We start from the raw sequence: 27,412 nt of genomic DNA on the forward strand, positions 1-27,412 counted from the left end.
AAAAAGAGAAATCAACCTTTAAAAAACAACAAGCATTGACGGATTTGCTAAATATGTCCCAGGCAGAGGGTTCTTCCTCTTCTTTTTCTGTCCAAAATCAGTTGTTCCCAGCAGGTTTGGTGCCTCTCACTAGTGAACAGTCCACCAGTAGAGTGTGGAGGTCAGTACCTACAAAAGGCTCTGTCATTGCCAAGGCTGCTGGCATGATGGGCAGAGAAAAGGTAACAGGTCAGGAGAAGATAAGGAGGTGGTAAGAGACATCTTATTGTTCTGTTCTACAGGAAAATACATTAAAACCCCCCCAATATTAAAATGTGCTATACTCTGCTGCAAGCTCAGTGATTCCTGTCTCTGTATTTGTCAGACCATTATTTTACATTGGTTAAGTAAACTTTGTATTTGGTCAAGTCCACTCAGCATACCAAAACACTGCCAAACGTGGTACGCTAGTAACGGAACCAAGTCAAAAAGCACTGTTTGAAGGGAGAAATTCAGATGGATGGGAGGATACCTGCACATAAAATGTCAATCAATTATGCAACCATCTGCATGACTCTGTAGATGTGGAAAAATTACTCTCCTGAAGGAATGTGCTTAAGAACATACAGACTAATATTCTTTCCTCTACTCTGCACTTCCTCTCTCCATTTAACAAACACAAAGGTGCTTCAACACTGTTATGGATTACAGAACATTTCATTAAACCTTAATCTCTCACAGGAAATAACAAGACTGCAGCCTGTAGCTGTTTCACCCACGTTCACTTCCCACACTGAGATAACTGCTGCTATCCAAGTATGAAACTCACTAAGCCCAGACCTCCAAAAGGACTGCATGGCTTCACAGGACATAATCCCTTAACAGATTTTACCCTTTTTTAAAGTGAAGTAACAGATAAAAGCTTCAGCCCTTCAGATAATGGTCAGACACATAGAATTGCCTTACAGTAAAACAGTCAAATAGCCTGCACCTGTATTACACATAGAATCACAGAATGGTTTGGGCTGGAAAAGACCTCAAGATCATCCAGTTCCAACCCCCTGCCATGGGCAGGGACACCTCACACTAGACCATGTTGCCCAAAGCTCTGTCCAACCTGGCCTTGAACACTGCCAGGGATGGAGCATTTACCACGTCTCCAGGCAACCTGTGCCAGTGCCTCAGCACCCTCACAGTAAAGAACTTCTTCCTATACATATGGTGACAGACTTTCAAAATGGTTCAATATTTAAGGCTTCAAAAGAATTTCACTCCTTTTTAGGCTCCTGAGCAAAGTGTGTGTATTTTCAAGCGCTCAGCACCCCACGAGAACAAACAGTCCTGTTCGTATCATTTGTATAGCAGTTGGCCATTTCTCAGAGGACATTATCAAAAGCTGTTCCAGCTTTGTTCTTTTCAACAGCATTGCTGCCTAATGGCACCAAACATTTCCTGCAAAATAAAGATAGGCTTACTTAGCTTTTCAAAATAATCAATTTGAAAAACTGGGGCAGGGAACATGTGGAATGTATTAACTTGTCCTGGTTTTCAGGAGGAACTGTCAGTTGGTTTGTACGTGAGTAGGCCATTCTCTCGCTGGGTAAGCTTTGCATTTCAGGAATTCAGAAACTGGCCTGGGGGCAAGAATAATTCCTTTTCTGCTGAACTCAGAGATAAAAGGATCTGAGCTCAGAGGTGCTTTGCCACTTTGCTTTCTAAAAAATTAACTCTTTGATATATGAGGACATTCTGATAATTTGGGCAAGTCATAGAAGCAAGTTTACATACAATCATAGAATAATTAGGGTTGAAAAGGACCTTAAGATCATCTAGTTCCAATCCCCCTGCCATGGGCAGGGACACCTCACACTAAAACATGTCACCCAAGGCTCCATTCAACCTGGCCTTGAACACCGCCAGGGATGGAGCATTCACAACATCCTTGGGCAACCCATTCCAGTGCTTCACCACCCTCGCTGTAAAGAACTTCTTCCTTATATCTAACCTGAACTTCCCCTGTTTAAGCTTGAACCCATCACCCCTTGTCCTATCACTACAGTCCCTGATGAAGAGTCCCTCTCCAGCATCCTTGTAGCCCCCTTCAGACACTGGAAGCTGCTCTGAGGTCTCCATGCAGCTTCTCTTCTCCAGGCTCAACAGCCCCAACTCTCTCAGCCTGTCTCCATACAGGAGGTGCTCCAGCCCCTGATCATCCTTCTGGCCTCCTCTGGACTTGCTCCAACAGCTCCATGTCCTTCTTATGTTGAGGACACCAGAACTGTACACAATACTCCAAGTGAGGTCTCACAAGAGCAGAGCAGAGGGGCAGGATCACCTCCTTTGACCTGCTGGTCACGCTCCTTTTGATGCAGCCCAGGATACGGTTGGTTTTTGGGCTGCAAGCGCACACTGAAGCCGGCTCATGTTCAGTTTCTCATCAACCAACACCCCCAAGTCCTTCTCTGCAGGGCTGCTCTGAATCTCTTCTCCACCCAACCTGTAGCAGTGCCTGGGATTGCCCCGACCCAGGTGTAGGACCATCCACTTGCACAGAGTCTGGTGCTTCCCTCTATGCAAAAGATACTTTTGTTATGATTACAGTTCAGAAACCAGAGCCAATTATGGCGCCTGAAGCATAAAAAATGCTCCAAAAAAGACTGTTCTCTGCTTAATAATCTTCCGAGAGAAACAGGCAAAGCAGAGACTTGCCATCTTACCATCATTACTGTTACTCTGACTGTTCTTCAGTACGTGTGCATATAAGTGTGAGAACCCTTCTATAGGCAATGTTATAGAAACATCAAGGGGCTTAGTAATAAAACCGAATTCAACTTCAGCAGAAAGTCTTAAGACTTTCCTCCTCCGTTTTTCTTATTTTGAACAAGTTGGGGCTTGGGTCTTTTTTTCCCCCACTTTCTGCTTGAACCTGAAAAATTGGCCAAATTTAAGTACTGCAACTTCACTTTGTAAGAATCTTTCAAATAATGCATAGCAAAACCAGAGATGTGGAAGTGAAAAAACAAACACAGGTAATAACAGGAACCAGCACTGCTTGCAAGTCTGCTTCCCATCCAGGAATTCCTAAAAAGCTCCATAATTTCAGTGGGATCGAGGCACCTTCAGATCTCCTAATCCCTCCCTTTGCAAAAACCCCATGCAAGAATGCTACGCCTTCACTACCGATTCTAACACGTTCAGTTCCTTGGTTGGTAACCCTGCACAGTGGAGTAGTATTTTAATCTTTATAAAACTACAAGTAATGGTAACAGTTTTCAAATTCTTAAGCGTCACATGTTAGCTTTAAATTATGCCTCTGTTAAACATTTCTGTTTCCTCACTTTGCCACTTCTCCCCTCTCTTACACCTACTATCCTTCGTGGCAGCTCCTGAGTTTCAGAAAACTCAGCAGAGCTGTAATTTACTCTAATTTTGATGCTCATGCATTGCAAATATACTCCCAGGGAAACCTGGACATCACCCTGAAGACAAGGCAATTCAGTACAGACAGGAAGTGCCAGAGTTTAATAAGGTAACATGAGGATACATAAAATACGCAAGTAGAGAGAGAAGCAAACAGAGCTAAAGTAGAAGTTATATGAGATGGTACTGAAATCATCACTTACAGCACTGAGGTAAACTGCAGGAGAATCGCCACACTGCAAAGCATTACTTCAGCTCATGTTCAGCACAAATCAAAAGCAAATTGCAATCCACTGAGAAAATGTGTTTCCCTATTCTATGAGTTGACAAAAATGCAAAGACTTCACTTTGCCACTATAACATTAGAGCCTTGTTTTCTAGCAAACTGCACTCAGATGTTGCTCCTCTGACATCATTAATCTCCATGGAAACCTTACAATAACTGTTGGCCTGAAATAGGTTCTGTCATCCCAGATCAACTCAAAAGTAGTCCAGCAAAAGATCTTATATCTCCTATTTTTTGGCTGTACATTTTTACCCGTGAGCACAGCTGAAGAGTTACGATCCCTGCGGCCGCTATGAAATAGAGCTTTCATATCTAACAATCAGAACTTACAGAAGGTCAACTACTTTCCCAGTTGAGGCTAAGACCCAGAGACTCAAAGATTACCTACTTTTAGAGTAAGATGTGGAGTTGGGAAAAAAAACCCCAAAAGATGTATCTGTGTTCAATGTCAGAAAATGATTAAAGCAGGAGACCAGGCTCCTAAAATCTGCTGTATCCCTGGCACAGCATTATCCCCTTACTGGAAGGGAGCAGGGCAAAGCAAAGAGACCTTTCTAAAGGTATCTATTAACATTTACTTTTGGGGGTCATCAGGGAAATGGCCATTTTAAGTGGAGCACAACCAGATGGGTTGTGTTGGGTTTTTCTTTCTCCTCCTTCATACCAACACATCCACTCTCCATGACTGATGTCCCCAGCACAGGGTCAAGGCAGTTACTCAGAGATGTTCCACCCAACAAACAGGTCCTCTGCAAATGAGTTTTGTGCTGAGTTAAACTGACAGACACATAGAGACATATTAAATGGCAGGAAAGCTGTTTGAGAAGAAGCCATATATATGGATTGTTTCTACAAGGAAAATACACTGTCTGGGTGTGTACAAATGCATGTTATACATTTCTTTATATAAATAATTCGACTTCTTACAGACCAAAATTGAGAGAGTAATCTGTAAAAGTTAATGTGAGACTTGCACAGTTGCAAGTGTCACACTGAACTAGAACTTGCTTTTTTGAATGTAATTCAGTCATTGTTATGAATTTCCAGAGATTATTACCATAAATTGCCATATAAATTTGAGACACATGCAAGGAAAAAAGCAAAGACAGACAGGGAAAGGAAAACAAGGGGGAAAAATTAAAATAGTATATATTTGGACTAATTTCATTCATTTGCAGCAGTCCTAAAAGGAGTTACCTTCACTTACAGCTGCAGGTACTTGGACATTTCCAGAAAAAAAAAAACATACTACTTTACTTCCTTAGGTCTGACCTTCCCAACTTTAACTCTTACAAGTCGTTCCTTGATCACAGTTTATTTCTGTTCGGAGCAGAAAACTTTTTGTAGTGTATTTGTACACTTTAAAACCCAATAAAATCCTGGGGCTCCCCGTATGGCTGGGTTTTTTTTGATACTATGGTAATATAGTAAAACAAACACCCTCACATTCCATTGTTAACCAGCTTACTGACTTGAGTAACACTGCCCATTGCCAGTAACATCCAAGATACATTGTCAAGCCTGGGTTTTTCTGTTTGATGGCTTGTTTTATCTCAGCAGCATGTAGATATGCACTATGCAGAACTGGCTGACCAACATCTACAAACGAGATGACTTGGTGATACCTTTAACATGCATATTGAATTTACACGTTCATTTATTAACAAGTAAGCTATTAAGTGAAGCTCTAGAGACCCACAGTGTCTGTGTAGAGAAGTCCACATCAATTCAGAAGGGGGTAGAAAAATGCCCCTGATTGGGAGCTTTGCATATTTTATAGGAGACCAATCTTGGAGACCACAGGCCTTGACTCTATGCCTTTGCATGGCAGGATAAGTCTTTGCTAGCACTGGTCTCCAGACAAGCCTCAGTAATCATCCACGAGCCTGCTGCATCTTTGTGTCAGGCACTTTGCATTAACTACTCTTCTATAAGGGAAAAGGAAAAGAGGATGGGAGGTATACATCTGATGAGTGAGATGCTGGTCTGGGACCTCCAGCCAGTTACTGAAGTGTTCAGAGCCACACACACTAATTTTGTCCCTTCTTCAACTAACAAGCAGCATGGTGGCATCCTTCTCACTGAAGTGCTGGGGAAAGAGGAGAGAATTCATCAAACTCTAAAGACTGAATGATGCCAGTTTTACAAGCATGCATCTTTAGGGGGCACGGCAAGCTCTCACCTTTTTCTCATGGTGGAGGAACCAAATACTCTCCCCCCCGTCTTTGTGCTCACTCCTGATTATAGGGGTAGAGCCAACAGGATGGCAACAAACAGAGCTTGTCTAATATGGGAAGAGAGGAAAGTGAATACTAGACAGCAGCGCCTTTTGCTCCCTCTGGGAGTTCCTTGTAGTTTGGTGTATGCTGTGCCTTACACTTGCTAACTATGTAATGTCGCCTGTGCAGTTTTGATCTTTGCCTGGAAAAGAAGCAACAATACACTGGATTTTAACTCTTAAAGAAGTATTCATTTAATAACACGATGATCATACAGGGCCTGATCAAAGAGTCTCCCATGGTGACCATGAGGTGATACCTAGGGGAGCGTACTTGATCAGACCCAACATGTAACTACACTTCTCTCAGAATATTCTTCTGCAGTTTGGTGCTCAGAAACTTTGAGCCATAAGCAGTATTTTTGTGTTAGATGGTTTTCTTGATAAGTTTTCCTTTCATGAGTTTGTATAATCAAGTTATTAAATTCATAAGAACAAGCTCTAAATAACACAAAACCAAGCTAACAGATATCTGCTACCTCTGACTAAAATTCCTCCCTGGGAACGCAGGCACAGACATCTAAGCAGAGGCAGCAGTGGGACTGCTGCCCACGCCTATCTCTGCATCTTTTCCTTTAGGCCTCCCTTCATTTTTATGATGGCCTAAATCTATGGAACCACAGAGCAACATGAGAATACAAAACCTTTCAAGCAGAAGAATGACTCAGTAAATTAGATTAGAACTAGAGCAATAAATTGCTGCTTGTGGTTCCCCCCCCCCAGTCCCCAACCCTGCAAGTCTGGCACACCTTCCTTTTCTCTGACTCCTACCTCAGAGTAAGAAGTTATGAAGCCTTAATAACCCCGCTGCTAGCATGAAGAAGAAATTGCTTGCTTCTTTCTCCCAAAGAGGCTTTTATGAAGCATTCAGACTTCACCAGCTCAGCAAACAGAATACAAAACACTGCCTGTAGCAGAGAACATCAAGGTCTGAAATACTTCAAAAACAGAAAGAAAGGGCAAGTAATTTTTTTTTGTAGCAACTGATGTTATGTTTCACAAAGGAGGTACTCAAGTTTTTGTAACTAAAGTGTCCTGGTTGCTTTTGTAACTCATCCTGACCACAATAAAATGTCTCATTCTGGGCTTATAACCATTAACTGGAACAAACAGAAGCAGCAGGGAATAAAAAAGAAGGAAAAAAAATCCACAGAAGACAACTGAACTTCCAAGGCTTTATGAAAGAGATTGTGGACCAGAAGAGGTAACATCTGACAGAAAGGTGACATACGTGTCCTTGCGAGGCAAGAGCTCTCAGCAGCCTGACACTGCTCAGCAGCTCACACTGAAGCACCAAGGATGTATCAGAATACGGAGTTTGTTAATTGCTGTAAAGTCACTGTGTCACTTTGTTATACAAGAAGCACCAACCCAGCATCAGCTGAAATGTTTTAAACTCTATTATAAAAAACAGCTTATTGAATATGAGCTCTCATTCCCAGTATTTCCAGCAAGCTGCTGTGCTAAACACATCTCATCCACTGTGCAACCTTGTATACTTAACTAAAACTCAAGAAATTTCTCTAATATCCATTATTTCGAGGACCTCATGTGCAGGTTTTTGGCTGTGAAAAACCTATTTGACTCTGAGAAAGGTTCAAACAGGCTTCCAAGCTACACATCACATATTCAAAGGCAGCAAGGCCACCATAAGGCTTAATTACAGAATGCAAATGCAGTTGATTATGATGAGCTTTCCTGAGTCACAGAATCCTGTTAGAGGTTTAGCACTGGACTCTGACGCAGGAGTTTGTTTTGGTTTCAAATAAATACTCACTTATACTTCTTAAAAAGCACTTTAATTTTAAAGTAAGCCCAAATGTAAGCTCATCACTTTGGGTATTTTGAAGTTTCAATAACCGGAGGCACATTTTCACTGAGGATACACACACACACACAGAGATATAAATCCATATGCACCAACCACTGCAGTGCAGTAACAAACACTGAGCTTTCTGAACTCCAGGCCAGCCTGGAGAGTGTTCTACCACAGCCAAATACTTTGTTATCCACTTCATTTCTGAACAGCACGTATTCTCTTGGCCCCACATGAACGCCAAAAACGCCTTGTGTTGCTGTTTGTCAGTTGCCATGCTATTGTCAACTATTTCACCCCTCGGGAATACAACATCCACCCACAATTTCTCCAGTTTGTATTAGTAAGCTCTGCCTGACATTAGCAGCGTTTCCAGGAATATGGTAACATTTTTCAACTGTTCTAATCACTGTTTGTTACTATTAAAGCTTAAGTCAGATGCAGTTTAGGCATTAGCAGTGACACTTGAATCATGTGCAGTGGCAAAGCGGAAATCCAAAATAGAACAACACTCTGGTATATCCATGGAGAATACACAGCTGGGAATATGAGATGGAAATGGCCTGGAGCTGAACCTATTTAATTGCTCAAAAAGGCAACTCCAGGTAATGCCTGTACCCTCTTCCCTCGCTGCTGGGCATGTGCAGACTTTCCTGCACAGTACTGATTGCAGAGAAAGAGCTGGAAACATTCTCTGTTGCCCATGATGAGATTCACTTGGGTGATCCAGAGCCCTTGGTGACACTGGTCCAGCAGATGAGAGCATTTAAGCAGACTGGTTACTCTGTAGTGACTGTTATGCAGTTTATCACTGAATCTCATCCCTATTTCTCCAGGATTTAATCAATTAAACAGATTTAATAGATCAACAGATATGCATTAGAGAGCAAGACATTCAGGTGCACCTCAAGGAATTTTCTGAAGGAATGGATTTCTTCCTTTGGGCTTGCAATCTTGGTTTTTCTGGATGAAAAAGGAAGCACTTCTAAATGTAAGCCACTGATCCAATATTTCTTACTAGTCTGCAGGCTTTGCACCTCAGCAGTTTCATCTGTAGCCAGTGTTGCATGACACTCTTCCATGGCAACAGAGTTCAACATTCAATCATGAAGATGTCTCCCATTTAGCAAGAACTAGATGGAACATTTGGCTGATCTGTTTGTTGGCTTGGATTTGTCTTGACAATTACTGAGGCTCGGATGAATCAAACAAGAACTAGGCAACTGCAAAAGCTACGTTAGTTTTGTTAAGCTGCAATCTGGGAGTGCTCCTGGAATCCTAATAGCTGCCCAGGCACCACTGCTGTACAGGAGTGTGTTTCTACCTGCTATGTCAGGAAGTTCCTCTTCCCAAGCTGGTCATCTACATGTCATGACCCCTGACTACTGCCTCTTGACCTGAGCAGGCTCTCATTGTAGAAATAACGCTACTAATGGCTGTATCAGAGTTTACCAGTCACCAGTTTTCCAGTGGCAACAACCCATGCCCCACATCCCACAGTCGTCCAGCAAACTGCCTCCTCAATTAATAAAGCTGTGTCTTTTGGGTCTTGGCTATCTTAAGCTATTAAGCTATTGGATTAAGCTATTGGATCAGGTTAAAAAGACTTCAGTGACACCACCACACTCCCCAACATTCCATCCAGCATCAGCAAGTTACTTCTACTCTGTAATACTACTACTGTAGTACATGCTACTCTAGCAGTGATTACACCACAATACAAAAGAGCGTGTGTCTTCCTTTGTTCTTTAAGGACAAAACTGGCTCCTGATGAGCTTCACAGCCTGACATCTCCACAGAAGCCAGCAAAAGATGGTGGCAGGCTGAGATTTGAAAATATTATAAGCCAATACTGCTGTGAAACACATAAGAACTAGAAATTATGTGCCAAAGTAACAGCTTCTTTGCTCTCTGATACTCTTAACCACTTTGATTTTACTAATTACAGGATAACATATGTGAAGCCAAGTCATATACCTATACATGTACACACACACAATTGATTCAGAGTCATATAATAGTGGAGTGAAAGTTTGAAGTGATATATTGAGAGAGGGAGAGAATCAGTTAGCACCACATCTGCAAAATCTACTCAACTGTGATTTCTAGTTTACGAGCAAGTAACTTACAAAGCAGTTCTGGCCTGGATGGATAAACAGTGGTCTAATTAGAGTGATGTGCTGGGAAACTCTTCCTTCTGTGAAGCAATAAAACAAGATGATCAGTATAAAACCTGGTGTTATTTGCTAGATCTCACTATTGGCAAAACCACCCCTCCCATAATCCTCAAAAGTATGGTATCAAGACAAACACTTCACAGAACCACAGGATCATCAGGGTTGGAAGGGACCTCTGGAGATCATCCAGTCCAACCCCCCTGCCAAGGCAGGGCCACCACAGGAACACATTACAGAGCAGGTTACACAGGAACACGTTCAGAACAGGATTTGGTTATGTCACTCTTAAATCTTTGATAGGAAAAAGTTTTGCTGTATAACCCTGCATATAAAAGAGATAAGCCACGGCTGGTAGTGTTGGAAGCTCTGGATGAAGCATGCCATTCCCCACTGCACCGTGCCAGGACAGTTTTTAACATTCAAAGCATTCTGAATGATTAATAATCATCACAAAGGAGCAGCTGAACAGTGCTGCCACATTTATATCTTCCCAAAATAAATGCTGGCTGATTTTAATTGTTTGTGCTTCATGTCTTCTTTAGATGAGCAACATGAAGTGTGGAAGATTTCACTTCAGAATGAGCGATAGACAAGCTCCAGTAACGCAGGACTAGTAACACAGGAGTAGAGGATGAGCATTACAAAATGTGAGGACAATGATCCTCCTGCACATCCCTTCCTAAAGTTTCTAAGCATCCTGCCTGCCACGTTTCACCCACAAGTTCCTGCAACTAAAACGTTTAGCAAGGGCATATTGGCATCATCTGTATTTCCACGCCACCTCAGAGCTGTAGTCATAAGCCACATGCTGTTTTGTCTGGCATGATACCAAAACAGAACCAAAGTTGTTCTGTGGCCCAAAACAGCTCACAGAAGTTACCAGGTACACGTAGCTAAACTGGAGGGGTAGGAGGGGCCTTGGAAATAACAAGCTAATACTTTCTACACAAGAGTCTCAAAACAATGGTTTATGTATAGAAAAGAGACTTTATATGAGGAAGTGAAGGAGGATAATGAGGCAGCTTGTCAGCAGATGTTATGGTGTTATCTTCTGTTGTGAGAGGCCACATAAATTAGTATATAAAGGTCTCAAGTTGAGAATGGAAAAAATGAACAACAAAGGCTTGGGTCTTGGACTGATGGGAGTGAGAGTACGTTTCTTATTACTGACAGAAACAGAGCAGAGGTGACAGCCACTGCAACCATGGTGAAGAGCCCTCCAAGTACAAAAGGGCAGTTGATATTTGATGTACAAGAAGCCAGGAGAGGGAGAAGGAAACACGGCAATGACACCATCAAAGGAGCAGGCTAAGAACTGTGGAATCATTTCAACTTGGTGAAGTAAGACTGCATTTATCAAGGCAAGTTTGTTACAGCAACAGAAATGTGACATAGTAAGAATTTGGAGAAACAGTTACATGTGTGCACAGATAAAGCAGCTTTTTCCAACAGATGTTAAGCATCTGACATGCAATCCCCTCATGCCACAGTCTTCAGTATGACCCAAAGAGACCTGAGTAACAGCTAACACTGTCAGTCACAGAAGTGACCTAAAGCAAATCAGGGGCAAGAGAGAAGTAGCAGAGGAATTTGGGGGAGACTAAGGAGGAACCGGACAGCAATAGTGTCTGAAAGGTGAAAACAGCTTCCAGCTCTGTGTGAGAGTGTAAGAGATGGAGGGGGGAGACTGAATATAACCAAGTACACCAACAGTGTATGGAGCTGTGAGGTAACAGGAAAAAAACACAACCTTTGAGGGAACTAGTTAAAATAGCAAGTCTGAAAGGGAAGGAATAAAACCCTACCTTCAAGTTAAGTCATGTTAAGTCACAATCCACAAGAGCTGAGTTTGATATGAGTGTGACAGCCATACCATGTTAGCAGAAGCAGCTGAAATGACCTGTCACTTCTTTTTCCTGCCCTTAGATAAGCAAACATGGCTTGTGCCTAATGCAGGTTAAATCCCAGCCAGCTTGCTGTCAACCAAGTGCCAAGCTCAGCCAAGCAGTAGGCAAACAAACTCGACCTGATTTAACAACCACACTGAGGGGTTGTTCTCATTCTTCATGCTCTGCAGTCTACACTACAGGCTAATACCATTTGAAATTCCTCACAGAAGAGAATTTTGTGCTATTTTCTGAGTTCTCTTAAAAATAAAGGAATTATTTATGAGAAGTCTGTTAATCTCTGGAAAGGAATAAGTAATATTTTGAGGTAAGGGCTAATGAACACTAATGGTATATTAAAAGATCTGCAGAGACAACTGGCATCACTCTATCACCATAAGAAAATCTATAAATGAACTTCAACACAGGCTCTACTTCATATCTAAATTCAAAACAAAGCTGGATAACTCTAAACTCCAGGTGGAACTATGAGTTTTACTTGAAACCTTCCTGTAAACAGGAAAAAAACCCAAACCTTGGTCCTGCACAATACAGATTCCTGTATTAGGCAACATACAGTGAGCCAGCCATGTGTAAGAACAGCTTTATTTGCCAGGGATCTAACAACCGTTCCTAGGACAGACTTTGACATCTGACCCTCCTTTGAATGTTCTCCAAAAGAAGCAAGTTCATGCTTATATGAAAGTAAGGCACAAAAACGGAATTGCTTCTAGCCTTGTCCACTGAAGAAAGATGCCAGTAATGCTCCTGTGAGAAGCAGCAACAAGAGGGAACTCTATATAATCTTTAATCCCTATTTCCACAAGGAAAGCCCATCCCTCTCTCAACTTCCCTTGAAAAAGGCTACTGGAGATTACTTGTACAGAACAACTGCAACCACCATCACCACAAATCTTTTTGAAGGACAGAACACACAAATGATCCATCAGCATTATCAGAGCTATTTTTCAGAGAGCTGGAGAAAAGCCTATGTCCAAAAGCTTGTTTGCCGGTCTCCTCAGCCAGCCTGATAAAAGACATCATCTGCTCCTGCAAATCTTGCTTCTCTCAAGGTAAAAAAGAAACAAATATTCTCTATATAAGCACCTGATTGGCATTATTTACTAACAGTTCACAAGAGGTGGCACCGGGGCCTAACTGTATCACACAGTGTTAATTGCAGTCTGGGGCCTACTTCAACTAGCTATCAAATCAACTGTCAAATAGGAATTATGTGCATAGCTGCAAGATAATAAATTCAGGTATATGATTAATTTTATTAACAATAAGAGACTTGAAGTACATGGCAAGTTCCAGTTTGTAATTACGTAAATGTGCCCACAATCAGGCTGCTGGCCTGCTGTACATCAAGCAATCCATTTCTCTTGTTTTGTAAAGCTGAGCTTTAAATTATGTTGTGTAATTTATAAATCACCATACTGAAACCTGTTGATTATATGATGGCAGTACTTAAGTAATTTCCAGACACAGTGGGAACCACAGAAACATTCCTGGGCCCTTTAAACTACTGACATACATGCTAATTACTTGCTGCTTAATAGTAATGTTTAGCTAGATGTAAATTACAACATGGTAGGGTTGGTTAAGCCTTTTGTTATTCAAAACACTTTTACACGTGATCTTCTTTCAAACTAGCACCATAGCAGAGGCACAAATGGCACTAACAATCTGGTTCTACACACAGACCTGCCACTGCCAGATACTCTTCCTCGCTGCTACCAGTGGAGAGGCCACATAACAGAGGGACTCAGACAGGGCAGAATCCATCCTCACTTCAACCTGAGCCCCAGCTACCAACCATGCTGTCAGGCTGTAAATAAATCTCTTATTACCACTGCTGTAATAGGGACAACAGACACATGCAGACCCTTGTTTCACTTCTACTTGTATATCTGTAACCTAAAGCTAAAGCCACAACAAAAATGCATGATGAGCAAATGCAGAGCTGCTGTGGAGACGTTCTGCTTCCCACTGCAGAGCCTCTGCATCCCTCGCTGTACTCAGTGAACCTTGCTCCTGAAGACTTGATTGATAAAGAGATGACAGCAAAGAGGTTAGACACACAGTGAGCAACCTATTCAAACGTGACTGGCGCTGCTAGTATGAGACAGGAAAAGTAACCCCAAAGGGAGGGAGTAGCAAACATTTTCTATTTGTTTCTAGAAACTCGAACATTCAGTTGCTATAAGAGAACACAATAAAAAATAATGGAGCAATGTTTAGATCTAACAACTGCCAAAGCCAACAATACAAAAATCTCTCTGGTCCCCAGTGTAGCTGGTCAGATGGACAGTATGCTAAAAGCTCAACTATTTTATTGTTGCTGAAGGAAAAAATTTGTGACTGGAAGCACTGCAGTAGAATTCCAGGCAGAGCAGTAATTTCTGCCATAACACAAGGACTGCTAGCCCATTTGGAAGATGAATAAGAGGGCCAGCATTCACAACACTGCTGGATGGGGATGCAGGAAGGAGAGGGAGCAGCAGTACCACTTTCTTCAAGAGTGGTCACCCTGTAGCAAGCAAGTAGGGAGAGTGGTGGGTTTGTCCATGCACATCCGAACACCTGCATTAGGCAGATGTGAGCTGCTTCTGATGACCCTCCAAACCATACACATGAATTACACAAGGAACACAGGAATTACACAAGGAACACCCGGTACTTATTTGAGGGAAGAGTGCACTTCACCAGGTGCAGTCTAAGCTGACCACTACAATTTCCCAGTGGCAAAGACATTTTACAAGGTTCCCACCACCTTTTGTGCATAACGAAGTGAACTGGCAGTTTGCTGCTATTCTACTCACATGGTTTTGCCTGCGCAGCTGTTTGTGAGACTTTAAAATTACGTTAGAAGAAAAAAACCCCAACCAAACCCTAACTCTTTTCTTTTTTATTTGTTCTTATTTTCTTACCCTGAGTTCACTGATGAGGCTTAAAGTTTGGATTAACAAATAGATTCATAAGCACAGCTCAGGGAATAGTGAATTACAGCTGAATAAGGAGAAAAGGCAAATTGAGCTGGGACAGGGAACTGCTAAAAAAGCTTTATATGCAGGGCAATACAACATGGACCTGCATCCTCACATTTCTATTTCATGCAGGCCAGACACATTCATCTGTTTCTTCAGCAGTGCCTTATGTGTGCTTTAATTGCAGCATGCTAACAGCAGTTGGCATTTTACAAAATGCTGGATCTAGGGATTAATGTTACAAAGGATTCCAAAGCTGTGATTTCAAGCTGCTTTACAGTTGTAAGGAATGTTGGCTTCTGCAGAGGGTCGTAGCAGGAGCAGCAAAAGTCACGTCCAAATTGACGTGGGGAAGAGAGTATTCAAAATGCTGAGATCTTAAGCATCAGCACACAGCAATGTGCCACATCTAGAGCAATACATGGAAAATGGAGAACTAAAAGCCCTTAACTATTTGCTGGACTATGCACTTGCTGCTTGTTTTTTGGCTCAGAAATCTTTGGTAGTTTTGGTGCGCATATATATTGCATCCCATGACCTGTCCACCATTATACCCCTACTGTGAAATCCTGAATTCACATTTGTCAACAAGGATACTTGCACTGATGCCAATAAACTTATAGCAGAGGTTCAACAACTGGGGTAAGGGAAATTAAAGGGTAGAGATGGCTCTTCCTGAATAGAGGAAGAGCTCTGTTTTTACCTTGATCTCCTGTCACACTAATTTTAGCTGCAGCCTTAGGGCATCTGCCTGTATGCAGCCTTCTCACCTGAAGATCATAAGCACCTGTATGGACACAGTTGTTACTGTGAATTCCAGCAAAGTCACTTGCCCGACCATCTGCTGCCAGTATTATCTGAGCAAACCCAGCTTGAAGATCAGTGCTTCACTGAAGGAATTTAAATGGCATAAGCCCATAGTAGAGATGTTCACATCTTTCTCAGCTACTTTCTGCAGAGACAAGCACAACACTAACCCTTTGAGCCCAGGGCTGCACCCCTCCATTCCAGAGAAAATTCTTGGTATGTTTTTATATATGTTTTTGGCATCAAAATCCCTCTCACACCTCTCTTTGCAAAGACTAAGTGAAATTAAATCTATATGTCTACTCAAAGTATCCAGCACCAAGTATGTTCTGTAGCCTTAAGTCTCAGGAGCTCATGGGAACTTGTTCTGTCATCATAGTTTAATGAGTTACACATCGCTTCTCTTTCCTGCAGCACTGTACTCCATCTTTTACATTATTTTCTCCATTCATGTTAGAACACGTAAAATGTAAAATAAGGAAGATCTCCAAAACCACAAGGCCATTTAAAGAAAAATATCAACACATACCAGACCCGAATTACAAAGATTTGCAGAATGGTCAAACAGCAGCCCACAGATGCCACGGGAAGTAAACAGGCACTTTCTGTAAGACAGGCTGTGGCAGGAACAGAGAGAAAAAGCTAAGAAAATGCTTTGATCACAGCAGTAACTGCTCGTTCAGCTTGATGAAACCCATTGTTAGTTACTAAAGGCATGACCAATTCCTTTGCCAGTGACTCAGGAGCGATACAAAACTGCCACTGCAGAGCAGCCACACTGAAATCATGGTGCCAAAACCATCAGCCAGCACTGAGGGATTAAAACAGGACTGTGCACTCCCTTCTTCACACCCAGAAGGTGCCATCAGTGAGGTTCTCAAGACCTTATCCATACTTCCCAAGTACAGCAGGATTCAAAGGACATCCTTCCCAGAGTGCCAGGCAAAGAGAAGTGGTGAAGCAGCAAAATAGGTGGGGACTTCTCGCAATGGACCCAAATTTGGTGCTCAAAGGTAGCATACACACATAGAATAGAAACTAAGTGCTAAAGCCTAGCTAGTCTGCAACCAGTGGAAAGAAAACAAATGTAAAAATTCATTTACACTTGCTGACAATTTGGATGCACAGTTCTGTGAAGGACTGCAAAGAAAAAAATTATGCTGAAATACCAAGTGATGATTCCCAAAACTTCCACTTCGTGTTCTTAAGGACTGAAACCTGAAAACAGAACAAGTGGCCCCAGCCCTGCAAAATAACTGATTAAGTCTTTTAGATGGTGGCAGTGTGACAGTATAAAAAGGTTGTGACAACATAGTAAAGTCATAGCAAAATAATATAATCCCAATAGAATAAGCAGTATACTTTATATTTAGTATTTCCATCTATTTTATTTCCTTTTTCTTCATAACTCAGAATAAAACAGACTTTCTGCTACATATTCTTCTTTCATTGCCGATTTGAAAGAAATAATACAGTGACTTTCATTATAACTTGCTTGGAGCATAATAAGGTAGTTTGGAGAGTTGTAAGCATCCATTCTCAGCCCATGGTGATGACAATAGAGAATCTATCATGACTTCTAGATACACGCTATTTAGTGTTATTTCTTATTTTGCTAAGGAAATAAAGGAAGACTTTCTTATGGAAGAAACATTGAAAGAAATGCTATTCCTTATGTGAAAAATGAAGAAGTGACAGAGGAACTACTTTTATTTTTTTCCAGTGGAATATTATCTTCAACTACTCTATTCACTCTTTGCTTCTGGTCTGTCTCCAAGTGATTAAGTTAAATGACTCTGTTAATTTCTCACATATCATTTACATGGGCCAGATTTGAGTTATTTATGACCAGAAAATTTCAACGATGGCACTTCTTTAAACCTTCAGGTTTAGGTCCACTTGTACATTTACATCATAGAATCCCAGGCTGGTTTGGGTTGGAAGGGACCTTAAAGCTCATCCAGTTCCAACCGCATGCCATGGGCAGGGACACCTCCCACTAGACCAGGTTGCTCCAAGTCCCACCCAACCTGGTCTTGATCATGCTGTTTATGCACTTCTAGGTAGTGGCCATAGATTTCAGTGACAAAGCTGATTAAAAAATAATAAAAACCAACCAAGCAAACAACAAACCCCATAAACTAGGTTAATATTTATAAGGCCTGAATAGAAGCTCTTAGCAAAACACTGCCTTTGCTCCTGTTAGCATATGCACCTTACACATTATGCAGATTTCTTCAGCACAGGGCAGCAACTCCGCAACCACTTGTTCAACAGGGACTCAATTGTTCTGAAGTCAAATGATCTGAAACATGAACTAATTGTCAAAGCCTTGCCTCGATGGGGTCATATCCTGATTTTCATTCCCCAGTAGCACCTAACTAATGTTTCACAGTAAAGCCATATGCTGACTTCCTTGTGGCTCTTGTATCGATAGGTGAGCAAGGTACCTTCTGTTATCAGTAGTACATATGAGATCTAGTTTCCTAGAGCAACCAACCTGTGTGCCACAGTCTGAAGTATCCTGTATTGAAATGATGAGAACACAATGAATACACAACATAACAAAGCCTTTCTACAATGATTTCACTTAGGACTTCTAGAAAGCCTACTTGGAAGTTGTATAAAACTGCGGTCTAGTACAGAAAGGCCTTGATCTTTTAGTTTCATGTGGTTTTAAGTCTATCATTGTACTCACTTCAATGAGGCTCATCATGCAAAAATAGTAAGGTTAAAGAATAAGTACTTGGAAAAAGAACAAAATCATCACTCAACCCATTCTACGGGAAAACTGACTAAAAGCAAGATCTAGACACAGAGGAGCACTCAGGGGAGCTCTTGTAAGGAACAAGATTCAAGATATTTGCAGAGTTCCAAAAGAGCAAGCAATAAGCAAAATCAGGAGCGATAAAAGACAAAAAGTGCAAATGTCCTAAAGGACAAATGTAAAAACTTTGTATTTTCCCTTCTATGACTTTTAATAGTTCTATGTCTATAGACTTAGATACTTTCCAAAGTAAATTCGTTGTCATTTCAATAAGAGAAATTCTGCATTTGAACTAGCTTCACAGTAACGTTTTCAGTTTTTACTTTGCTTATAAAAATACAAGCAACAGTCTGCATTCTGCATAGTCACTCTATCATTTCCCTGCAGCCTAAATCTCCTAAAGCTACAAATACATTCTTTCCAAAAGAAGGATGCTTTTCTTTAGGCATTCTTAGAATTCCCTATGATCGTTACTGAACAGAGGGACTATTCATTGTGATCTTATCACTTACTCCCTCATATTATATATAGTCCAAAGCCTGCTTCAGTGAATGCAGGTGGAATGCAAGCCATTTCATCTGGCTGCATTTGCCCCTAACAGACCCGATTACAAAGCTGTATGGAATGAGCTTAGAGAAAATACATGGAATAACTTTCAATACAGTTACTTTGTGGTCTAAGAGAAACAAAATGAAGCTGCATCAGATTTCTTTTTGAAAGTCAACCAAATACCTTTCTGATCTCTTATATTTGCCGTACATTAGGAGGACAGAAAGAAACCAATGAATTCGTATTTGTTTGAATTATGAGAGTTGTAAAACCACAGCTGAGCTGGAGAACTACAATCAGCTGTTTAGAACTGCTCTGTGAGCTCGTAGTAGCCATGCTAAAACTGCTCAGGGTAAGATAGTTTACAACACTTGTTTGCTGTCTCCTCTCCCCTATTCTCCACAAGCCTCTACAACAGTAACAAATGGCATTCCTGGCTTTTGCAGGCTACAGTGTCTTCCAAGGATGACGTTTTCCAAAGAATTCTGGTTATGAATCAGACAATGAGTATGACTTTTGAAATCAATGTGAATTCTGTCACTGACTGAAGAAGAGCTAGGATTTCATCCAAAGAATGCTACCACATGCTATTTAACATTATCTGTAACATAAACTGTGATGTGAAATACACTCTGACTGCTAAAAGAACCAGAAAACTGTGTAGAAACTCCCTGGTTCATCCTATTTCCAAAATTTGTCTGCTATAAACTCAAGCTCCTTTTTCCCAGTCTCTACAAAAGCAGGTTTGTATTAAAAAAACCCAAGAAAATTAAAAGGCATAAAAGGCTTAACAAGCTGTTTTGCCATGCAAAACCAGGAACATTTTACCAGTGCTATAGCGGACTGGCTCCAAGTTATCAAAGTGATTGACTTGATGAAGACTGGAAATAGGAGTGACAGGCAGTTTATACAAAGAATGGAATTCTTCTTGGCTTAAAGCATCTGAACATGAATAAACTGACCAACATGCAAAGAGACAGTCAGCATGACTCTTCTACCTACATGGTTGGCGAGATGAAAGCTGCATTTAAAGTGGTTTAAAGAAGAATGGAATTACATGCACAACTAGATTGGGGGTTTTATCAATACCAGAAATTTGTTGTTGGAAGGAAACAGGGCATGACAAGTGTTATGCACCAAAAAAAGGCACTGAGCTTTTCAGCTGGCAGTCCAGCAATGCCAGAGTAACTACAGCTGGCCCGCAGAGACACTGCATCCCTGCTGTACACTGAGCAACACCTGAGCATCCCCTTCCAGGCATCCAGGGCTTCCCTGCCTGCAAAGCCTGGCTCTCTGCAGGACAGCTACAGTAAGAGACCTCATGTGGGTAGCTCAGATCGCCAGCATGTTTAGGTTCAGCTGCAGATTTAAGGCTGGAGTTAGCAGCAGCTGTACAGATGTAGTGTACCTGAATGCACAGATTATGTGAGATAGTCTTCACCACAGTCAAAAATGGTGATTTACAATGGAATAGGTAACTCCCTACTATGCATCATTAGGATATCTGTTCCCATTCATACCAAATTCTCTCTGAATTTTAAAGGGAGGATGCTTCACCAGATTCTGTTGCAAACACTGCCTCCTACTTTGCATGTAAAATTCCTGTTCTTAACACTCATGTGATGGTTCTTGGAATGTTTCTAACTTCTCTATAGGTATTTAAATGATTCTGCTTATTTTAAGAGGACTACACTGCTCGTGTGATTCTGTAGGTTAAGTTAATATAGATAAATGATACTTCATTAAATTTTACAGGTTTTCCAACAGTCTCTGCAAAGTTTTATCACTTTTTCAATAGGGGAGAATAATAATTTACAGGAAAAAAAGCCTCTTACACTCTTTGGCATTTCAAACTGCTAACCTTTCTATTCTGTAATAGGCATATGTCTGTGCCAAAGAAAGCTAACATCTCCTCAGCCAAAAAAAGACAGAATCAGTTATGTGCACAACCTATTAAAAAGCAAATACGAGCTGTTATGTGACATGTAATGTATCTTCCAATTGCAAGTTAGAACTAAAATGGTGCTTTATATGAATCGCTGTGTGTTAGGCTCGTTTTGCCCATATTTGCGTATGTGTACCCATCTTATCTGCAGTTCTATAAGACAAAACTGCTTCATGGTAGCAGATGAATTGGATTAACATTTTCTTTCATTTATTTTTGAAAAGGAAAATGTCTTAAACATGCCCCAGCTGTGCTTACCATAACTTAATAGTAACCTGTCCAGGTGGCCTCTAAGCCAATGAACCTTTGGTTTTTCCCCCAATACACCACTGTTCCCTACCAGCAGCTCTGTGCCATCCATTCCTATCCATTTCCTGCACAATCAGCAGTCTTCACCCATCCATAAAAAGCTCTTTGACTTTATGCCACTAAGAGATGACAATTCAACACTTCTCCCTTAATTAGAAGGGCTGTTAATTTAGGAAGATATCACTGACTTAACATCTGATGCATTTCAAATAAAACAGTAATAGTCCCCTCATTTCAGCTTCAATCTACCAGACTGCTGGCCCATTTTTATAGCAGTATTTTCAATGTCTTATGCTTTTCTTGCATGCTATTGTGTGAGTGAAAGAGAATCCCACTCTCTGCCACTCCCATGAATGTTCTCCAGTTAAAAACAGACAAAGCACAAACATAAAAGTAACAAAGAAAGTAACCAAATGTGCAATTTTACATAGTGGAACTGCTCAGGAAGGATGTGCTCACAGGTCCTAACTGACTGCATGCATAAAGGAAATATTAGAAATAACATTAAACTGGTGGCAAGGTAGAAATCCTCTGTATTTTATGAGTTTTCTGCTCTCTTTCAATCACAGCAGACTAGTACCAGTCCACGAATGCTTGAAACAGACTTGTAACCTCTAATATATCTCAGATATTCTAAAGGATGCAAAAAGCATCTGACAACAAGAAAAGTAGAGGGTAGATAAATCAATTTTTACTAAGATGACTGCTTTCACCTTTGGGCTTGTATTCAATTATATCAGCCAGTTAAACATTCAAAAACAACCTTTTCTTATGCAAGCAAGTCTGAATTGAACAACAGTAACTGTATAGAGCTGTTAATTATACACATTTATTCTTAAATAAAGGAAAGGTTTGTTTACCCCTATGATATTCTCAATCTAACCATCCCTTTATGCATCAACTTCTATCATCAAATTCTCATAGAATCACAGAATGGTTTGGGTTGAAAGGGACTTTAAAGCTCAGTTTCAACCCCCTGCCATGGGCAGGGACACCTTTCACTTGAGCAGGTTGCTCCAAGCTCCATCCAGCCTGGCCTTGAATGTTGCTAGGGATGGGGCAGCAAGGACAAGCCTGAAAATGTGTCAGTGTGCAACGTGTCAGCCTTTAACACCGGGTAGAGCCAGCAGTGCTGCTGAAGGTGGGATGCTCAGCCACTGCTCATCCTGTCCACACTGGACAGGCCATGCAGCAGGATGCTGCAGGGGCTGCCTCTCGCGTGGGTACTCAGGCACAGCCGCTCCTCCGGCAATGCTGACATCTCTCAGCACTGCTGCATCACTGCTGGCACCCACCCAAGCAAGGCAGGAGGGAAGCACTTCAAACAGAGCTCCTGATGCTGCGCTCACACAGCCAGCTGCAGGACAGACCTCGTGTTAACAGCAAGAACCAACAGTGCTATTCTACCAGTCCTTCTCCCTGTAAGGAACCAATTCCTTCTCCTAAGGACTGAATTGTCTCACCCTGTACTGCAGGGCACAACAAAATCGTCGCATCAGAATGACTTGTACACAGCATACAGGAAAGGGAAGAAGAAGGGAAATTAATTACTCTACCTCCCTGAAGTCAAGTACTTCTGCCCACACATACCTGCCACCCACATGCTGTAGTACCTCATCCTCTCTCTCCAAGAAACTCTACCAGTTGATCCAGTGCCTGTCACTGATTTGGCTGAGGCTGACTCTCAGAAACAGAGGGGATTCATTATCCATCATATTTGCCATCCTGGCACGCAACTAAACCGTATTGCAAACCTCTGAAATTATCTGTTAGCACATGCCATTCTATCACACTAGCCCTCCTACTTCCACGTATTTCTCTTGATTTTTAAGTAAGCCAATAGTGCTATAACAAGGTACAGTTGTGCCTTAAAGAAAGGTTAAAGTCTACCTAAAGTCTGTAAGCAAAGTGCTAAATTCAGGACAGAGACCCTGTTTTTCGAGTGCTCTGTGATAAATACTGTGATAAATCTCAGCGTAATGTTAATAAATACCTGCATCTGCATCATCACGGAATCCAGTTAAAGTACGGCAAAGATGAGTTACTTGCCTGCTCATATCGCCAAAATCTTCGAGGAAATAAGAATTCCCTTATGCTGTACTGCAAACAAATAACATGCTATGAGTGCGCTAAATGAATGCTATACTGCAGGGGAAGAAGACACTAAGAGCCTTGTGACAAATGGTTTCAGAGCCCCATCATACATACTATTTTCCAGTTATGATTGAAAGCAGAGACAAGCCAAAAGGAATGATAATATTGATTCTGCTTGACATACATTTCCTACCAGACAGCAAACTACTGTGAAACAATGCCTGGTGACAGATTTTACAGCCAAGTACAAAACAGCCCCCCCCAGCAGACCACCCAGATCAGTACATAAAATCCCAGTACACACTCCCTGAAAATACTTGGAGATCAGATCCGTTTTGTAAGCAATGTTTCTATGGTTTAAATTCCAGAAAATAAATAACCTTAATCAGATTCATCAAGTATTGGCCCCGATCTATAAAACTCCATGCATGTGTAAAGCAGAGCTGGGCCTTGTGCTGTTATTAGAGTAAGTGTAAGAGCTCACACAACTCCGTGTGCGCTATGGGGAAGTCCATGTGCACTATGGGGAAGTGGTACTGCATCCACTACTTGTGTTACTTGTAACTGTAACTACCACGTACTGACAACAGCCTCTCGGAACAAGCCAGCCACAACTTCCAGCACTGGTCATGCAGCTCTCCTGACTCTAATTTAGGTTCAGTCACTCCAGTGTTTGGCATATAAACGGAGAAAGCAAAAGCAGCCCCACTCTCTCCTCCTGGTAGTAGCAATACTTGAATATGCCAATGCAGAGAAGAAGAATGTACAGGAAAAGGCACTCAAGTTAACTTTTAACTGCATTTTCTTTGGCTTTAGAAAACAAAGTAATTTTTAAACACACTGATGTTTACAGGAGAAATGGGAAAGTATCTGCAGACGCAGTCTAATCAATTTGCTCCCTTACATGGCTATATCCTAGAGCAATGCACACACTCTCAAACCTCCAGGTCCCTAACACAATAAGGGATGCCAGTTGATAAGCACACAGAAGAATATGTCAGTACAAGAAAATAAACACTTCTTTTTACTAATCTTAATACATCATATCTACAAATGATGCTTTTTAGGGATGGGATGTAGTGAAAAGCTTCTAAAAAAGCATTCAGTTTTACATGTATTCATCTATTCATTCTGTAAAGCTCAGCTGATAAGCTCCTGTTAATTATAATGCTTTCTGTGTGTGCCTTTCATCTGAGGTTCTAGGATTGCTTGGAAAATCTTAATTAGGTCTCCGAACACCACAGCGAGGAAGGAATATTCTCTCTGCACACAAGACAAGGTGCAGACAAGCTTACGTGATTTGCCAAAGGTCACCAAAAGGCTCTGGTCCTAAATGGCACTGGGCAGGCAGCAGCAGAGCTGTCTGCTCCCACACCCTCATCCATAGTCATATCTCAACCACATCATCACATAGTTCTGTCCCTCACGTAAATACCTTATTCCTTCTTTGATTTCCAGTCCCAGATTGAGCTGGAGCCCACGGAGACTGCAGTTTTTCTATGGAAGTTATCCTTGAAGTTTGAGGCAGTCGTGTGAATTCCTCTGCTTTAATCTGAACTGGTCTACGCAGACACAACTGTTCATTAAAGCTAAAGCAAACTCTGGCTGGTATAATTAAATGTTGTGCCTGGAAGGCTGGAATATAGTATCAAAGGTTTAAAATCTCATTTTCAGCCCTGCCTGATTACTTAAACCACTACTATAAAACTACAATGGATAAAATTTCATCTGAAGCTGATTAAATCTTTACTGGTGTAATGGAAGAGTAGCAAACAATCGCTTTACATTTTTCTATGGATATTTACATCTACTGCAGCTTTCGGTTCTGCAATGGAGCACACTGTCTGCCAACTTCCTCTAACTTAAGTCCAAAACTTCCATTTCTTGCTGCCAACTGTCTGCTTCAACAAATCATACTCATAAACACTAAAACATGCTTTCATTTGCTTAAAATCAAGGCAGCGATTCAATTTAAAAGGATTTATGATAGCTGCAATAAAAAAGTGAGGTGAGGCGATGAGATGACAAAGTTGTAAAAGAGAAGCTCTACCCCATAAAAACCCAGAAATGATAAAGCCAAAGATTACTGATTCTTTTAGTTGCTACTTAAATACATTCAACTTCCTTCACAAACTTGTAGCAATGTGTCTAATGGGGTATTTGATGAATACACACTGCATACCCATAACTAGAGCCACAGACACCTCAGAAATCCCCACTCTTCAGGAAGGATCAGCACATACAGTGTGTAACTTTTGTACTCACCAAGAGCAGGTTCTGGTGACAGCAAACCCAAGATGGAAGCGCACTGCTCTCCCGAAAAGCTGACATTTCCCACAGGGCCTGACTGACAGCTCAGCTTTGGGGGGTGAGGGGGAAGGTGAAAATCAATTTCACACTGACAGTATATATTCAACCAACTTTAAACATTACCTAAACCAAAGCAAATTGTGAGTAATCCATGTTTACCAGCGAGGTAAAGGTAGTGAAACTGGTGTATCCAACGTCAGTCATTCATTAGGCTGAGACGTTTCATTTTTGAACAGGTAACAGACCACTAACAAATTACTCCCCTTCCTTTCACGTTTGGTCACAGTTTAGGTTACTTATTTAATCACTCCCTGACAAGATACACTTCCATTCATATCAGAAATCATTCTGCTGCTTCACACTATTCATTAATTTGAAACTCTTACATTTGGAACCATCATTTCCCACTCAAACAGTACTTGGTGACATGCAGAGACTAAAGAGTTGTCAAACAGAATGACACACAGCTTTGAAATGTGAACAAAGCAATAAAAGCTTTTAGGGAAAAAAAAAACCCCAGCCTTGCAAACAGTATTTGGAAGTTGTAACTGTGGGCATGGCCAGCACTACCAGAAAGGAGAAAAAAAAAGCCCTTGAATGAAAGAAAACTTGAATACAGGCTTGCGAGAAGTGTGATGTGCAGTTCTTCTACTAATAAAAGGTTGGAAGTAGCCCCCTCAGTACATAATTGATGAAATAAGTATGTTGACAAGAAGCTCAACATGAGCTGGCAGTGTGCACGTGCAGCCCAGAAAGCCAACCATGTCCTGGGCTGCATTAAAAGGAGCGTGAGCAGCAGGTCAAGGGAGGTGATTCTCCCCACCTACTCCACTCTCGTGAGACCCCACCTGGAGCACTGTGTACAGTTCCAGTGTCCTCAACATAAGAGGGATGTGGACCTGCTCAAGTGAATCCAGAGGAGGCCACAGAAGTGCTCTGAGGGCTGGAGCAGCTCTGCTCTGGAGCCAGGCTGAGAGAGCTGGGCTGCTGCAGCCTGGAGAAAAGAAGGCTCCTTAAGGGGAGACCTTATAACAGCCTTCCCCTTCCTAAAGGGGGCTACAAGAAATCTGGAGAGGGACTTTTTACAAGGTCCTGTAGGAACAGGACAAGGGGGAATGGCTTTAACCTGCCAGCGGGGAGATTGAGATGAGCTCTTAGGCAGAAGTTCTTCCCTGTGAGGGTGCTGAGGCGCTGGCACAGACTTTTCCCAGAGAAGCTGTGGCTGCCCCATCCCTGGCAGTGTTCAAGGCCAGGTTGGACACAGGGGCTTGGAGCAACCTGCTCTAATGGAAGGTGTCCCTGCCCGTGGCAGGGGGCTGGAACTGGGTGAGCTTTAAGATCCAACGCAACCCATTCTGTGATTCTATAATAAAACCTAACACCTTTCTCACACGGGCCCCATTGATAAAAAACCTGACGGGGAAGTTAAGATCTGGTCTGAAACTAAAACAAATAAAACTGTGGTCACCCCAGTACTTTCACATACCAACAGCAAGAAAACTGGAGTTGTAACACCACCACTCCCGTTATTGAGAAGAAAGGCTGCTGCCAGCCCCCCAAAATGATACACATTCCAAGAGAGTATATGTCCCTTGAAAATAGTTGGGGATGTTTCAATTTACTGCTGTGCTTAGTAATAAGCCCAATTTGAAAAACTAAGTTAAAATAAAATAAAGCAATGCTATGAACCTATGAGTGTGGCTTTGGTTCCAAAGGGCACTGCAAGCTGAAAAAATATATTCAAAGTAATCCAGTCTTATAGCCCTCAGGCTTGGGAACAGCTCTCGTGAGAGTGTACG

The 27,412-nt window shown here is 41.6% G+C and overlaps 1 protein-coding gene across 6 annotated transcripts in view; it reads right to left on the reverse strand.

Moving 5' to 3' along the window:
• PLCB4 (phospholipase C beta 4) overlaps positions 1-27,412 on the reverse strand; it is a 197,205-nt gene that overhangs the window by 118,804 nt on the left and 50,989 nt on the right. For 5 of the 6 annotated variants that reach the window (XM_030490897.2, XM_030490895.2, XM_030490896.2 and 2 more), the window contains one exon: positions 9,909-9,976. The exons of the other annotated variant lie outside the window; for it this stretch is intronic. The gene's annotated coding sequence lies outside the window, so the exon portion shown is untranslated. The remainder of the gene's footprint in view (positions 1-9,908; positions 9,977-27,412) is intronic. 6 annotated transcript variants of the gene reach the window in all.

Source organism: Strigops habroptila, chromosome 6 (assembly GCF_004027225.2).
Source record: "Strigops habroptila isolate Jane chromosome 6, bStrHab1.2.pri, whole genome shotgun sequence".
Taxonomy (NCBI): domain Eukaryota; kingdom Metazoa; phylum Chordata; class Aves; order Psittaciformes; family Psittacidae; genus Strigops; species Strigops habroptila.